Below are 12,246 nucleotides of genomic sequence, written 5' to 3'. Positions count from 1 at the left end.
AGGGGCGCGCCGGCCGCTCTGCCGGCCTCACGCGGGGACCCCGGCCCGCCGCCCGCCGGCCCGCGCGCGGACGCGCCGGCCAGGCCCGAGCGGGCGGGCCGGCGGACGGGCGGGCCGGAGACGGAACAAAAGCGCCTTTGTTGAGCGGCGGCCGCCGGAGGGTCACACACAATGGAGGAGGGAGCCGGCTCCGCCGCCGCCGCCGGGCCCGCCGCGGCGCCCTCCCGAGCCGCCCCGCGGGCGCGCCCCGCACACGTACACACACACACTCACGGGACTTCTCCGGCTCATCGAGGGAGTGCGGGGCCCGCGGACAGCCCCCAGTGTCGGCTCAGGTCTCCGGCTGTGCTGGCGGCAGCGGCGTCTCCGAGGCTCTCGCTTTGCCGCAGTCGCCGCCATGTAACCCCGACCCGCGAGAGAGGGCGAGGGAGAGGGGGCGGGGTCTCCTGCGCCACGCCCCCTCGCGTCACAGGCTCACTCCACGGGTTCCCCCGCCCCCGCCCGGCCCCGAGCGCCTGCACGCGCCGGAATTTCCAACGCTGGTGACTGGGCTCCGCGCGCTGCGGGGGCGGCTGGAGAGGCACGCGGTCTCGGCAGCCGCCTCCGGTGGGCTGGGCCGGGGGCTGGCGGGGAGGTGGGCAGATGGGCCCTTACCCCAGCACTGCAGCTCAAAGTGACCAAACTCCTCGCCGGGGAGGGGGAGGGGGGGTGGTTACTGCGCACCTAACACTGGCAAAGCAACCGGCGATCCAAGAGGAATGAGCCTTCGTCCATGTGCCCAGGGATGGGCCGGGAACACGAAAGGCTGGGCCTGAAGATGGATTGGCTAGAAGACAACAGCCGAAGTACCAGGCAAACGCTGTTAGAGGCCAAATGCTAAGAAGGTCATTAATTCTGCCTGAGGATACGGAGGAAGGCTTCTAAGTGAGGTCGCCACGGGTGACCTTTCATGAAGCTGGATCAGAAGGAGCCCAATATAACCGGAGGGGGCGAGGGAGAGGGGGAGAGCGGAGGGAACTGTGAGAGCGAAAACAGGAAGGAGGAGAGCACCTGGCTTGTTGCTGAGCTGGGACTAGGCCTGAATCGTAGAATTTGGGAAGGGGTGTACTGTGAGATGTAGTGGGAAATGTAGATTGGTGCCTTCTTGGGACCATTTGGATGAGAGCAAACTTGTTTTATTTACCACGGCCTATTGGGTCAGGGAAATTTATGTAGGTATTTATGAAATTAGAGACGCGGGTCAGCATATTTTTTCAATGACTTAATCATTTCTGATGAGAACCAAACGTTTGGCAGTCCCTTATCCATTATTAGACACATCTTCAAGCTTCAAGCTTGAGGCAGATAACCACTTTAAAGATCACATAGTAGCTTGAAGTTAACTGGTTGGGATGGAACTTGAATGTTTTTTATTTTTTATATTTAAAGCAATACCATCTGAGTACCAGGTGTGATAAAGTGAGTAGATAAAACCAAGAGAAAGGGAAGGCCTGGTCCAACTTGTAGGATTTCTAATTTGTGGGTGCAGCCTCTCTGCAGCAAGAGCTCCTTACCTGTGACCACTATACATCTCTACTGTCCCTGCAATAGGATACTCTCAGATTCCTGAGACACCTTTCCTTCCTTGTCCATTAGTGTTTCATCATCACCAGGAGGAGGTAGGAGGAAAATAAATAAATACTGCGTTTTCCCTTGAGAGCTTATAATGTAGTGTCAGCTCCTGACTTCCAGCAAAGACCACCAAAAGAACCCGTTGATCAAACAAAGCTAAGTTTATTGCTTACAACAGCAAGTGATACCACTGTGTTGACAGTCTTAGTAGCATCTCAAAGAGGGAGGTCAAGTGTAGAATAGAAGATTCAGGGCATCTGGTTTAAGACAAGTCTTTCAATGAAAGCATGATTGAGACTGAACTAAATTTGTGATATAATCATTTAGGATGATTACAGGGAGGGGAGAGTTTTGAAGCAAGCCTAGAAGAGTAAACAGTTGTTTGATAAACCCAAGAGTAATTGTGTTGAGGAGCAGGCTCTTTATCCTGATGAAGGCTATGTCAGTCAGTAGTCTATTGTTCAGATAAATAAGACTTTGAGGAAGTTCCTGAAACTGCAGTTAAGTTATTTGCAACTTCATTTTCTTGGGCAAGAATTTCTTGGAATTCAAGTCATGTTTTTGCAAACAGTGGAGTTGTAAAGTCATGTCACTGTAGTCCGTCTGAGTTCTTAATCCTATTGTATGTCAGTAAATAGTCTCAGTTCTCAGTTTTTCAAACTGCAGTTTATGAATCAGTAGTAAGTAGTGAAATGATTTTGGTGGATTATGACCAGCATTTTTTTTCTTAAGGAAATAGAGCAAAAAACTAGAGCATTGCCCACAATAAAGGGTAAATATGGTTTTGTGAAACTTTTGTTTCCATTATGTACTATATTTCAACAAATCTGAAATGTCATAAATTATGACACACCATTACTTTATGTACTGTTGTTTGAAAGGGAAAACAACAACAACAAAAAAGGAAGCAATATCTCTTATCAAAATATGATACTCTATTGCTATATCCTGATTTCAGAAATAATAACAGAAGTATTTCTTAAACTTGATGAAATAAGGTATATATAAATGTGCCAATTGGATAACAATGTAAAATGTATTTCTACTTATCACCCGTTATTACTACAAACTATGCTATTGTTAAAAGAGTCTGAAAGCCACTATTGTAGTGGAGTAATGCAGGAGAGGATCAAGTAAGTACACCATAAAGCAGCATGAGATGAGTGCTTCCAGAGCAGAAATGCAAATTACCTGCTCTTATTGGAAGGAACAATTAATGAGAACATCAGGAAAGGTTCAACTAGAAGAGAAAATATCTGAGCTGGGCTTGATTCCATCAGGAAGGGTAAGGAACAAGATTTCTGAATGAGAGAGCAGAACATACAAAGGCAGGCACTTGGGTGGCTCAGTCAGTTAAGCATCCGACTCTTTGATCTCAGGGTGGTGCGCTCAAGCCCCACATTTGGCTCCACCCTAGGCGTGGAGCCTATTTTTAAAAAAATGTACAAAGGCATAAATGTGCAGGGCACACTTCGGAAATGGAAGAAATCTGACAGGCCTAGGGGAATGAAGACAAGTTAGTGCCAGACTGAGAAGGCCTTGATTTTATGTCAAACTTCTGGATTTATGCTAAAGGAAGTAGGAGACAATGCAACTAGTAGATAATACAACTAGTATTTTATTTTATTTTTTTAAGATTTTATTTATTCATTTGAAGAGACAGAGCACAAGCAGGGGGAGAGGAAGAGGGAGAAGCAGACTCCCCACTGAGCTGGGACCCCGACATGGGGCTCAATCCCAGAACCTGGAGATCAGGACCTGAGCCACCCAGGTGCCCCACAACTAGTATTTTAGACCGATGATTCTGGCATATATGGGAAGGGTAGGTTAGATGAACAAGAAATTGGAGACAGGGAGAGGGTAGGAGAATCCATTGTTTTTTCTGCCCTGCATCCTTAATCTGATAACAATACTCTGATGTCCTCTAAGAGCCACCCTTTCCTGAGTAAGTCAGAATTCTGTCACAGTGATGGAAAACCCAATCCAAACTCTGGTTTAAGCATGAGAGAAAAAGAAAGGGAGAGAATGTGTCTCTACTGGGCACAGAAAGGAGACGACAATACAAGTGATATTCTTGGGGCAGAATCAGCTGGTCTTGGTGAATGCTTAGATGAGTGAGGGGTGAGTCTGGAGTCACCCAGGAGCTCCCACTTCACCTATTTGAGTTTAAATTCCCACATTAGGCTACTTGTTTTATCTTTTCCCAATTTGATTATTATCTTCCTATTAAGATAAACTGCCAATATCATGATTTGCAAGATGGAGGGAAAAACAGATTTTAAAAATACAAGCCACTAAGCTTGATGCCAATCCCTGGAAATTTTACAATATAAATCATTGAACACAGTGTGTTAGGGAAAATATAACTGTTAGTAGGAATCATGGATTGTTTTCAAGTAAATCATTACAAAGAAATACCACTTCCTGGGGCATGTGGGTAGCTCATTCGGTTATGCGTCTGACTTTGGCTTAGGTCATGATCTCAGGGTCCTGGGATGGAGCCCTGAGTCAGGCTCTCCATTGGGCAGGGAGTCTGCTTCTCCCTTTCCCTCTCCCTTTGCCCCTCTCCCTGCTTGTGTTCTCTCTGCCTCTCTTTCAAATAAATAAATAAACACTGAAAAAAGAAATACCACTTCCTTTCTTGATAGGATTATTACATTACTGAACAAGTATTGGGCAATTCAAAAAGTCAAAACATCTTTTGGATGAGATGAAGAGATAATGGGTTTATATTATTGCAAACAAAGGTTGATTCAAACAGTGCTGACTAATGGAGTGACACAAATCTTGAGGTCTTGAGTTCTCAAAAAAAAGCAATATAGACTTTCTTTTTCCCTTTTGGCCAGTCCTAAGTAATATTTTTGTCAATATTTTGAATTAAGATACCAAATTTAAGATCTCAAAGAGATCAGAAATGATAGATGACAGAATAACTATTCAAAATCATGTTTGTTTTTTTTTTAAAGAGATGACATTAAGGTTAAATGTAAGTACAGTAAATATAAAGTGTAGTATCTTTGTTCAGAAAAATCATTTGAGGGCGCCTAGGTGGTTCAGTCGGTTAAGCATCTACCTTCAGCTCTGGTCATGATCTCAGGGTCCTGGGATTGAGTCCCACATTGGGCTCCCTGCTCAGCGGGGAGTCTGCTTCTCCCTCTCCTCCTACCTCCTCCCCCCCGCCATCATCCTCTCTCTCTCACTCTCTCTCTCTCAAATAAGTAAATAAAATCTTTAAAAAAACTCATTTGAAAAGGGCCAGGATTTGGGAGATTCAGCTTGACCTGATACTGTGACAATAAGTTACAGATCTTAATGCAGTGTGAGCAACCACCAAAAAACTAACATAATGTAAACTGTGTTAAAGTGAAACAGCATTCAAGTCACAAGTGTACCAGACCTGTGCTGCTGAGGTCAGGATTTCTGAACTTATGTGTTCAAATGTAAATATCACATAAAAAGAGCTACCATACATAACAAATTAGGATTCATTTGGAAGAGACAACCAGGAAAAGTGGAAATCTTGTCCTCTGAAGAAAAGTTGAGGGAATTGGGTCTACTTAACCTGCAGAAAAGAGATCTGATAAACAGTTCTCACGCAGAGGAGAGAGTAGATTTGTTCCGTGTTGCTCTGGAGTTCAAATCTAAACAATCAGGAGGGCAATTTTCAAGAGGAAGATCTTGGCTTAGCGTAAGAAAGGACAGTTTTGAATATTGGAACTGAGCCACAGTGGACAGGACTTCCTGGTGAAGTGAGCTCCATATCACTGGAAGCATTCAATCAGAAAACAATGGCCACCTGTCAGGGATGCTATAAAAGGAATTGATGGGGGGAGGACGGGCTTGCAGAGAGGTGATAATATCCAAGGTCTTCTCTAATGTAAAGCTTCTATGTGTCTATGTGTACTCTTAATTGAAAATAATTGCTCTCTTAGACATGGTTTCTAAAAGAACATATTGTAATTTGATTTGTAAATAAAATAACTTTCCACTGAAGAAATTCATTGCCGGGTGCAGTTGATTCTTTGTTCATGGTAGCTTTGTTCTATAAAGTCATCAAGAACACTGAATTAGTGACTGCTGAGCCATTGCTCCTAGGGGAACTACAGGATTAGGTTCCTGCAAGCCTCTGGCCACAACACACACAACATTTTTGTCAACCCAGTCAATATAATTTTGTTTTATGTGTGTTTCTCTTTAGAGCCACCTAATTTAATATATATTGTTGATCGTTAATATTTAACTCATGACCAAAAGCACTATAACTCATGCTAAATGAAGATTATCTAACATATTTTCTCTGGAAGGCATATCACACCTTTCTTACACTTAGGGACACTACTCACCACATCAATATTATGCTTAGAGGCCATTTTAAACAGCTAAATCACCAACAAAGAAGAAAAAAAGACAAAAAACATGGCACTAAATAGACCATGGAAAAGACACTTGTTTATAGCATGAGAGTTGAAACTAGAAGGCAGAGTACTGCCTCATTCAACCTCAATGGGAACATACACATAGGGCAACAAATATTTCACCACTCTGTGCATGTCGGCGAATGACTGTGAAAATACTGACAATTGATTTTGCTTTTCTTGTGTTCTTAATGGATTGACATCTGGTTTATAGTTCATACTCTTTGGGACAAATAAATTGAAACAAGTAGTTAAATTTGCACACAGAATCTGTGAATAATGAGCATTGACTGTAGTTAAAAATTATGAAGGGTGGGACATCTGGGTGGCTCAGTTAAGCGGCCAATTCTTAGTTTCAGCTCAGGTCATGGTCTCATGCGTCATGGGATCAGGCCCTGCATTGAGCTCGGCACTCAGCAGGGAGTCTGCTTGAGATTCTCTCCTTCTGCCCTTTCCCCTGTGCACACACGCACACGCTCTCCCTCTCTCTCTCTTAAATAAATAAATAAATCTTTGGGGGGGGGGCACCTGGGTGGCTCAGTGGGCTAAGCATCCAACTCTTGGTTTCAGCTCAGGTCATGATCAGCAGGGAGTCTGCTTGAAGATTCTGTCTCTCTGCCCCTTGGCCCACCTGCGAGTGTGCGCGCGCTCTCTCTCTCTCAGATAAATTTAAATTTAAAAAAAATATGAAGAGGATATTTTCAGTCAAAATCAATTGAAGCTGTATGTAAGGTTCACTAAGAGGCAGATCAGTTGGATGCTCTTTTGCATGGGAGACACCTATAAATGAAAATCAGAGATCCCACATTTAACTTGATGAGACAACAAAGAGCTTTCCCCTAGGGAGAATGGTAATAGTATCATTTATCAAGTTCCAACCAAGTAGCCTGTTTCAGGTAAACACTTTATAAACATTATATCATTCTCTTAGGCTATAATAAATGGGATTTTGTAGAAAAGCTGCAGTAAGCTACTTTAATTTTTTAGACAAAGCCAGGCTTTCTGTGTAATAAAATTGCTTTCTGACACAAAAATCTGTACTCTTCTTGAATAATGGTTATGTAACTAAACACTTAAATGTACTGGGAAATACCTACTGGAGTAATTTTGAGAACAACCCAGGCTTCTGCCACATGACTACTGTAAATAAAAGGAAAGAATAGACATGATGTCCTTTAGCTCATCCACAGAGAGTGATAAATATTTTGAACTGTGGGGACAAAGCAGCTTTCACTATACAAGGTCATTCCCTTCCCTTTTGTACTCCAAAATAGACAAGTTATCTGTCACTTGGGGAAGAAGGGAATCGCTATCTGTAACTCTAAGTAAACTTGTGTGGAAGATTATTTACATTGATCATTCTGAGTACTCAAGTAATCAACTAGTTTATAATATGGTGTAGTAGGTCTGCCTTCCACAATCCTATCTTTCACCTTCTATTTGACTAATGTTTTGCCACCCGGTCGTTGGCACGACCGGCATACCCTTTCCTGAAAATGTCATCATCCCTAGAGGTCAGTGCCCACCTCTGGGGGCTTGACCGAAGCCATCACGGTGTCGAATAATACCCTAGGTGTGGTGTCCTGAAAGGAAATTGCCCAGGCCCTCAGGAGGCCTAGGATCCATCTGCCCACCCTGGGTAGCTCTATCTTTGTGAATGCCCACTCTAGGCTGCCACAGGCCTCTGCCCCCTCCCCCACCCTTCCCACTCCCAGGGCATAATACAGAACGCCACATTCAGAAAGATCCCATGCTTGGTTTAATACTCCATTGCTGCCACCTTGAAATGCCTAACAATTTTATCTTTGAACTCGTGTTTCGTAGTGCTGTTGATGAGACAATGGAGCATGCATGTGAGCAAGAGAGGACACAATATGCACGTCCACTGTGCCTTGCCGCCCCATTCACATACAGCATTCCCGGTGCCCCATAAGCACAGAATTCTGGTAGACCCACAACGGGCTGGGGTTCAGTGAAACAAAGCAAATTAATACAAGGTGTGTTATGCCTACAGCTAAATAAGTGGCGGTGCTGATAGCTCTGAAAGGCCATGTTTCCACTGAAACCAGAACTTGCTTTGAACACAGAAAGAAGGAATGGCATTCTAAGAAACACAAAAGACCAAGGAACCCTATCGTACCTTTTCTTTCTTGCGTTTCTTCCCTGTATTAGCCAGCCACCTATGCTGAAAACATTTTCGTTTCCTTTCAGTCCTTTCTTACTCCTCAGACAGTATTGGTGGAATGTGTGTGTATCAAGAAGTGAAATAATAATGGTTAAGTCAGTTTTCTGCAGTGTTTCCACTGCTCTAGTAAGAAGAAAATATATATCCGTGTCTAACTACAAAACAGAAATTGTGTCATTTTGGTGATTTCACATAGGAGTTAAATGCGCTTGTATTTCAAACTGGCATTGTACAATATAAAATTCATGCTAATAACCAAAATATTTCCTTACTTGGAATGATATTAAATAGTTGTAATAAACTGTCTATCTAAATTAAAAACACCAGGACAAGTCGAGACAGAGAGAAAGACCAGAAGAAAGGAAAAAAGCTTTCTGTTTTAGTACCTTTAGACGCATTTTTTTTTTCTTTTTGAACAAGGGGCCCCAGAAATTATGGCTTTGAACCCCTCAAAAGAATCCCAACAGCCCTATTCTGAAAAAGGTGAGTTGGGGAAAGACTCCCCACCTTCTCCCACTCTCCTCACTGACAGGCTTAGGGCAGGAGAGATGAGAGACTATCTCTGCCCAGTGGATAAGGCATTCGAGGCTGCCACAGCGCCCAGCCACCCACACTAGGAGCTGCATTTCCTGTAGTAAACACACTGGCTTCATTACTCATGGAGGTAGGAAGTGGGGGAGGAAGGAAGACCTTCTTCCGCTGCTGGTGCACATTTTCACCGTAGAAACAATGCTGTGGTCACAGTTCTCATTCTCTCATAGAGTTGATTATGTGCTAATGGGCTCCTAAGAGTGGGCCTGAGAACCTAACCCCGGTTTGTCACATTGTTTCTCTGGGGAAAATGTATTTTCAGTTTTAAACAACCAAGTTAGAAGTCAACTTTTGGGAACATACCTTGATCTTACAGGAGCTGTCTCTACCTTCCTAGCTCAGAAATGCTAACCACAGAGAAGGATGGTGTCTGTAAGACCTATGTAAACAACTAAACGTTAATGAGAAGGTTATTAAAAGTAATAACTTCATAGGGCGCCTGGGTGGCTCAGTCAGTTAAGCGTCTGACTCTTGGTTTTGGCTCAGGTCGTGATCTCAGGGTCATGAGATAGGGCTCCACGCCCGGCGTGGAGCCTGCTTAAGATTCTCTCTCTCCCTCTCCCTTTGCCCCTCCCCCTGTTCATGCACAGCATACTGTCAATCAATCAATCAATAAAATTAATGCAATAACTTCACTTTATCCTCTCAGTGGTATGAAGAGTCCAATCCTGCAGATTTGTAGCTGGAACAACTTGACTGCTGGTTCACCAGGGGTGATTGGCCTCTGGCAACCAGCACATGCCTACCAAACCCTAGAGACTGTGTACGCAAACCAGATGCCAATCCACTAAGAACACAAGAAAAGCTGTGCTCATTTGGACTAAAGATCCAACCAGTCTGGTATTCTCTGACAATGGTTGTGAACTTCTGTGTTTTATTCATTGTAAAGTTGAGCATAGGGCCTGAATATAATGTTCTCTCAAGAAATATTTGTTGAAAATGAAGTGTTTTTGAATATTGTAATTGCTCTCTATGACATAAATTTCAGAAAGGTAAGGATTTCCTCCAAATATCCACTTATTTAATACTTTTTTTTTTTAATGCAACTGTCTTCTTGGGAATGTATTTGATTATTTTAATGGCCCTTTATTATGACCTCATGTATCTATGAGGCTCCTTTTTTTTAAAGTTTTGAGGCAGAATTCGGTGCATCATTCCGGGTATAGCTTCATTATCATTTTGTTGAATGTAAGAGAAAACAATGCTTTCAGTTTTATTTTCCACATTCTTAGCAACAAGACCTAGCATTTTATATGACTTTAAGAAACAGTCAACAATAACTTGTGGTTCTCTTTCTCTCTCTCTCTCTCTTTTTTTTTTTAAGTAAGCTCCACACCCAATGTGGGCTCAGACTCATGACCCTGAGATCAAGAGTTGCAGGCTCTACCAAATAAGCCAGCCAGGCGCCCCCCATGGTTCTCTTTCTTGAAATAAAACATAGCTCCAAACTCATCTTCTTTTAAGTATGCCTCAGACTAACAATCCTAAATACATTATCCAAAATTAGTATAGAATGAAACTCATTTGCCATACTTCTGTCCACTCACATAACTTTGTGCAATTTATCTTTTCTTCAATTTAGATCCATCTGCTTGGTATTTACTACACTGGAGAGCCTAAGGACATCTCAGCCCAGTGACGTTTTTTATATGAGCCTGCTTCCAAGCAGTCCCTGAAAGTTTTTTTTTTTTAAAGATTATTTATTTATTTATTTATTTGAGAGAGAGAACGAGAGACAGAGAGCACGAGAGGGAAGAGGGTCAGAGGGAGAAGCAGACTCCCCACTGAGCAGGGAGCCCGATGCGGGACTCGATCCCGGGACTCCAGGATCATGACCTGAGCCGAAGGCAGTCGCTTAACCAACTGAGCCACCCAGGCGCCCTCCCTGAAAGTTTTAAATAAGACAAGTCCCCCAGCAGTAATCTTTGAGGGCTCCACTTTGAAATCAGAAAAATCCATCTGGTATCTTGGCACCAACAGTAGATAGCAGACCTGAGTGCTGGCCCTAGTTCTGCCACTTATTAGTTGTTAAGCTTCAGGCAAATCATTGAATCTTGTTTTCTTTTTTTAATGGTACCAATAATACCTCCCTTGCAGGGTTGTTCCACAGATCACCTGAGATAATGTGTGTGAAAGCACTCTGAAAATGCTAAACAACCGCATAAATAAGGGGTGTTATTAACATTTTCATCCAGAAGCTTGCCTGGTTAAAGCTTGGTTCTCTGAAGTTAAGCCAGCTCTCTCTTCTTTCATTCAATTCATTCCACAGATATTCTTCCAGTGCCTACTTTATCCAAAATAGAACTTTCTCCCCACTTTCTTGGTAACTTAGTTGGCTAAGATTTTTTTCCCATTGTCTATTGTGTAAATTGGTAGAAACTTTTTAAAAAGTGCAACGTTCACTGTTTCCATGCTTATTTCTCTCTCAAAGAAATGTGGTCAAATAGTGAAGCATGAGACATGCTCAAGCCTGTTGCTGCAAAGGTGGATGGCCAGAACACAGTCTCTGCCTGCATCTCCCCACTGAAAGCAAGAATCCCTTCTACTACTCTCAAGCTAGGAGAGACAGGAGGGAGAGCCCAGCAGAGGTGCAGCAGAGGGGACAGTGAAGAGGGGATGAGGAGTAACTGTGTACAACCTCTCAGATCCCAACAATCAGTATTACAATAAATAAATTTACTTACATGAAAGTGGCTTGAGGCAATCTCCTTTAATTTAGTCTGTGGTCCATTCAGTAAAGACAAATGTCTTCCATTTTTAGAAGCTTCTGATGAAGATTGATAGATACTGTTTCCAAAGGAAAAATAAAAGGCAAATGATTGCTGGGGAAGAGGGAAAAAGACAAAATTTTAAAATGATTTATCTGTACAGCAGGTTATGAAGGAGGGGAAAGGAAGAGATTAAAATGGTTCTTTCCCTCCTCCCTCTGTGACTCAGAGATTCATCCTAAAAATAATTTTCATCCCCGTTTGGGGAAGCTGAGCAAAGACTCACATCTTCACATTCCAAGTTCCATGATGGCCTTGGACAGGGAGGGAACAAAAGGAAGGTGAAAAAAGGAAACAGTAACTATTAAAGGTAATCTGGAAAAGACTTTACCTATTCAGAAGAGGTGAGGTAAAATTAAAATCACAGGCTAGCTGTGATGAAACAAGCATTTTCTGTTCTTGCCCTAGTCTGAGGTATGTCGTGTCAGCAAGGATGAAGCCTCAACTTGCCTTTCAGCCTTATTTCCCACCAGCTCTTCTGGTGATCCGTGTTTTACTCATTCAAATGAATTTTTGTCTTTCAACATCCTTCCCCTTGCTTGTTTTCTTTTATTTTTATTTTTTATTTTTGTTATTTTTTTAAATTTGGGTATAATTGGTCATTTCCCTTTCTTTGTATCAGCAATAGGGCGTTCTTTTTTAGGTGTTTCTTTAGTCATATTTAATTTATATAAGT

At 42.8% G+C, this 12,246-nt stretch overlaps 1 protein-coding gene across 3 annotated transcripts in view; it reads right to left on the bottom strand.

Moving 5' to 3' along the window:
- Window positions 1-11,661, bottom strand: part of MAPK6 (mitogen-activated protein kinase 6) — a 51,102-nt gene extending 39,441 nt beyond the window's left edge. Inside the window, exon 1 of one of the 3 annotated variants that reach the window (XM_032417350.1) lies at window positions 11,487-11,661. The gene's annotated coding sequence lies outside the window, so the exon portion shown is untranslated. Of the gene's footprint in view, window positions 1-259; window positions 467-11,486 lie in introns of those variants that run through there. The other 2 variants (XM_032417348.1, XM_032417347.1) reach the window with 2 other exon arrangements.
- Window positions 11,662-12,246: the final 585 nt, after the last annotated feature.

Source organism: Phoca vitulina, unplaced genomic scaffold, assembly GCF_004348235.1.
Source record: "Phoca vitulina isolate PV1807 unplaced genomic scaffold, GSC_HSeal_1.0 scaffold20, whole genome shotgun sequence".
Classification (NCBI taxonomy): domain Eukaryota; kingdom Metazoa; phylum Chordata; class Mammalia; order Carnivora; family Phocidae; genus Phoca; species Phoca vitulina.
Note: the sequence above shows the minus strand (reverse complement) of the source record. Positions and strands in the feature narration are given on the sequence as shown.